This window comes from Heterocephalus glaber, unplaced genomic scaffold (genome assembly GCF_053883595.1).
Source record: "Heterocephalus glaber isolate CG9 unplaced genomic scaffold, H.glaber_assembly_v1.0 deba00001472, whole genome shotgun sequence".
Taxonomy (NCBI): domain Eukaryota; kingdom Metazoa; phylum Chordata; class Mammalia; order Rodentia; family Bathyergidae; genus Heterocephalus; species Heterocephalus glaber.
Window position 1 is genome coordinate 68,370,357 of NW_028258315.1, and position 5,186 is coordinate 68,375,542.

Below are 5,186 nucleotides of genomic sequence, written 5' to 3' on the forward strand. Positions count from 1 at the left end.
GGAGCCTGGCCTCAAGGCCATCACCCTTCTCGGAAACAGCTTCACTGTCTGCTGACTCTCATTACTTGAGGAGTTTCAAAAATCTTTGGCACATGTTCATCCTATATTCAATGAAAATGATTTTTTTTAACTTTTTAACCAATTTTGATAAATCCAGTCATATAGTCAGCATACAGTTTCCAGTGTGGGGCTGGAGTCCTTTCACTGGAAAGTTTGTTTTCAGAGGAGGGAGAGGACAATACTGATGCAGCTAAAATGTTCGGCTGGGTCTTGGGGGATGTATTACTTTGACTGTAGCAGCTACTCGTTATAGTTTGAAATTCATTCTTCAGTTCCTACCAAGCTCCTTTTATTTACAATCCTTTTTTATTCCTTCCTCCCCTGCAAACATCTAGATTCATCCCCTTTCACAAAGGAAAATTATTGTAAGGTCCTGCCCTCTTTTCACTGAGGAGAAAAGAAAAATAATACTGTTTCCTGCTTGGAGATTTATCAGGAAAGCTTAGAAGACAAAATTAAATCTGAGATCAATCAAAACTTCACACAAAGAGCCAGATCGCAGGGCTGAGGCACGAGAGAGCACGGCCACAGCTCTGGGAGGAAGACACGGGACAGAGGAGAGTCAAAGGACAAGGGGCTTTGCCAGGGGGTCCCGACACTCAGAAGGGTCCCAGGGCTGCCCTCTAAGGCCCCAGGCCTTCTCTCACTGATGAAACTTGCTCTGATTCCTGCTTTTGGATGTGTTCCTGGTCATATCTCACCACCTTTCCTTCAGCAGTGATGTCACTGACAAAAACAAATGCTTATTTTGAATAAGATGAAGATAGTCTTTGTGGGCTGTCAAAGAACAGCAATTAGCATCTAAGTGATGTGCCCTTCCTCTTTCATTTTCCTTAACTCAATAAGGAATAAGTTAGGTTGATTTGGGATTTTCTTTTTTCATTTTAAATCCAAGTAGCTGAAACCTAAAATGTCACAAATACAAAAATAACATCTCTTTACACTTTGCAGCTTAAAGGCACTTCCCAGGGAGAGCTATATGTTCTGTTTCTCCACATATTGCTTGGCTTACATTATTCTTTTCCTTCCACATCCTGTTGATAAAATCACTGATTTTTTTCCTCAGCTCTGCTTTTGTTAACTTCCTGATCTTCTGCGTATTTTTCCTAAGCTTGCCTTTTGCTCCCTCTGACCTACCCCTTAGAGTTGCACCAGCAGCTCCATCTTGAGCACAGGCTTTGGCCCAAGAATGCCCATTATGTTATACACAGGACCATTTCCTTAGATTATTGGGGCTTCCTCTCTGCTTTCAGAGCTATCTCATCATTCTCTGTGGGTCAGTAGTGGGAGCTGGGGCTGAAGACCTGAGCCCAGCCCCAGTGCCATCATTTATCAGGTGACAGGAGCAAGTCACATCTATGTAGTGTGAGTGATGAGAGCATCACAGGCTGCCATGGGGACCAATGAGATGATTTAAGAGAAACCATATCAAAGGATCTGGAAAGCACTAAACAGATTCTCTTTCTCCAAATTCCCGGCTGTGATGTCTCTCACTCACAAATACCCTGCAAGTTTTTCTAAAGCTGTCCCACAGGACATCTGCCCCAAGGTGCAGAAGAGATCTCCTATTGAACATCAGAAAATGAGAGTAGTAGCTAGGTGTGGTAGTGCACACCTGTGATCCCAGCATGCAGGAGGCTGATGCAGGAGGATCTCTGTGAGTCCAAGACCAGCTTGGGCTACATAGTGAGTTCAAGGCCATGTGAGACCCTGTCTCAAAAAAAAAGAAGAGAAAATGAGAGTTCGGACTTCTTAGCAGCTATGTGGCCTTGACCTACTACAGAGTCTCTTAGGGCCTCAGTTTCCTCATCTATAGAGTAGGGATAATAAACCTTTCCCCAGTCTTTCTTACACAGTAAAAAGAAGAGAAAAATGAATATTTTCATAGCAATAAATTTTATAGAAATGAAAGGTATTATCATTTATTTTATATTATTTTTATTTTAAAAAGCTGCTTTATTGACTCCAGTGGCAAATTTATAAAAAGTTAACATGTCTTGCTCTACTCAGATTTACATTGATATAATTATATGTGTACAGTTCTTTTTTTTTTTTTTGTACCAGGGATCAAACTTGGGACCTTGAACTTGCGGGGCAGGCACTGGAACCACTGAGCTAAATCCCCAGCCCCCATACAGTTCTTATTTAAGTCATGTTCTACATCGAAGACAAATATTCAAGGGGTTCTCTAAGTTTCAAAATTCAAACCACAATGCCTTGACTGAATAACATGATTACAAACAGGTATCGAAAAACTGCAAACGTGCTTGCTTCATAATAGCTCCCTTCTATCTCTCTTACCTTTTTCCAAAATCTTGTTTCATTAACAATCTACACTCTTTAAAATGCATTTATAATTTTATAGGTAAGTAATTTGATTTAAACGATTACTCAGATCTTTAAAAAAATTTAAACTGTATTAAAAGAACAATAGAAATGCATTTAATACTAATCATTGATTAAAATACCAAGAAAGCAAACAAAAAATCCTCTTAAATATATAAATACTTAAATATAGAAAATATCCATCAATAGTCAAAGTATATTTAATAGTTGTATGAGAAAAGTGAAGTAGGCACTTGATGCCAGGGAAGATTTAAAAATGAGACTCTTCAAGCAAATGCTGCCTGTGGGTCAGCCTTGTATTTTGAAAATTTAAACCTAATTTATACATACATATATATATATATATACATTAAGAATTTTTTTTTAAATTACACCACAAGTAAAAAATTGGTAACTTGTTTACAAAGTGCACTATACCGGTACAGTGTATTCATCTTAAAGAATGTGGCTTCTCAAGTTTTAAAACTTCCTTGGTTTCCTTTTAGGTATATGGTTTAATATTCAGTTGTTTGACATAACACAAGAAACCCGTGTAATGAAGCCTAAGTCCTGAACACCTTCTATTAATTAATTCCAACATTAGGGAGTATGAAACCTGGAAAATAAATTGTCAATATCTGATCAATGGGGTACAGATTATCTGAACAAAATTTATGACCTTGTGTGAGCAGTCAGTAATTCCAACACACATTACTGCTTTGTAATAAATTTTTTATTGTTTACATGTCCTTCAATAACTGAAGATTTTTCCTGCTTTTTTCTCCAGGTCTCAGTTTGGCAAAATCCTTCTTACTTATGGTCCCCATGAGTCCAGAAGAATGGCTACTGCTGTTTCCTTCTTCATCAAGAATCTTTTTGTTAGCTCCAACTTCCTTTTACTGCTTCTCTAGCTTCTGTTTCTCTTGCTGTGCTTGGCATTTTCGAACTTTAGTTATTTGGTTGGCCTTTGCTTCCATCTTTCCCACTAATGCCGCCAGTTCACACTCTAAGCTTTCAGTTCAGTGTTTGGTGACTCCTGTATTAAGTTTTGCAAGCTGCTGGTGATCAAAGCTCATCTGGCCAAATTCATCCTGTAAAGTCTGTAAGACTTCTGATAATTCTTCATTGATGCTGCTGGAAGAGGGCAGTGTTGCTGACTTCTTCTACTACCTCATGAAGGTACTTGTTTTGCCAAAGAAATGTTCACCACTCGATCACTGCACAAAACTTTACTGTGTTGTTTCATTAGGTTCAAGACATGCTGAACATTAGCTACCACAGCATGGCTAGGACTAGTGGACTTTCCAGCCACAAATGGCATATCACATAAGCATAAACTATAATGAGGTTGTCCATCAAAATAATTCCTAGGTCCTTTCTTTTCTAGTGGTTTTGAGTTACTTTTTTTTTTTTCCCCTTGCAGTGGGAGCATATGAGGTTGTTTTATCTTCAAAGGTTAAGTCTCTTTGTTTCTAGATCAGTCTGCAACTCAGCTGCCTTAGCTTGCATATGCTTCCTTTCCTGTTCTTCTTCATAGAATTTTGCTTCCAATTCTTGCATTTTTTTTTCTCTGCAAGGGCTTGCATTGTGGTAAGTTTGTTATATTCTTGTTTCAGAAGATCCAGTTTTACAAGTTGGCTCTGAACATGTGTTTGATCATGTTGTCGTTCTCTTTCTAGGGTCACCTGTTTCTCTAAGACAGATGTTCTCTCCATTTCTGTATGCTTTATCATATTCTGCATGTATTCCAATTGTTTTTCTAAAAGATTACATTTCTTATCTGCAGCTAGCAACTGAGATGTCAGTTCTTGATTGTGCTTTGATTCCTCATTCTTTGAATTCTCCTTTTCTTGTATCTGTTCATCTAGTACTTTTTTATATTCAACTGTTTCTCTGGACAAAGTTTTCACACTTTCTTCTGCCTGAATCCTCTCAAGTTCCAAGCACCGAATCTTATCTTGAAGATTCTTCAGAGCAGAAAATACGGCTCTGCTATTGTTTTCTGGGTAGGCAAGTGTAGGCTTATTTGAGGAGCGTCTTAGTTCACTATTAGGAAAGGTTTATCAGGTGGATCTAATACATATGGAGATGAAGAACGATGAACCATATTTCCATTAGACTTTGATGGTTCAGCTAAAATATTCGAGAACTGAGAATCAGAAGCCACAGACTCCGATGCCGCCGCCATCTTTCTGGTCTCACAGCTCGGGCCTCCGCTGACTAGGTTCGCTCTGAGTTCCCGAACTCTTCTTCAAGATTCTAGAGACCCTAAGAGGAACCCCAGGTGGAAGAGGACGGGGTGCTGCTGACGGGGTAACTACACCCCTGCCACACACCCCCACGGGGACGCACACGCTTAAAGCACTCGCGGAAAGCGGCATTATCATTTCTTAGTTTAGAGAAGTGTAGTCCTTTTGCTTCTTATTACAAGTTTTTCTCAGGACTTCCTGTCTCTCCCTAAAGGAAAAATTTGACTCTCAGACAATTTCCCCTAAAAAAAGCTCATTCGTTCATTCTGCCAATCTATTAATAAAACTTTTCTGAGTGCCCGCAGTGTCTCAAGACCCTCTGCCAGGTTCTAGACCTCAAAATCAAGTAGAAAGGTTCCTGTTATCTAGGAGGTCACAAGTTAACAAAAGTGACAGACAAATATAAGGTGTGATCAAATTACGTAGGGAATGTTTACATTTTAAAAAAATAAAAGACACAATGCCATCAATCCCCCTCACTTTAAACACACTTTACCCCACCATCTTTGGCACTTTCTGAAGCAGTTCTGGAAGTTCTCTTTCATGTGTGTC

At 39.1% G+C, this 5,186-nt stretch overlaps 1 pseudogene; it reads right to left on the bottom strand.

The window, feature by feature from the left end:
• Window positions 1-3,077: 3,077 nt before the first annotated feature.
• On the bottom strand, window positions 3,078-4,728 carry LOC101721293 (centrosomal protein of 57 kDa pseudogene; annotated as a pseudogene).
• Window positions 4,729-5,186: the final 458 nt, after the last annotated feature.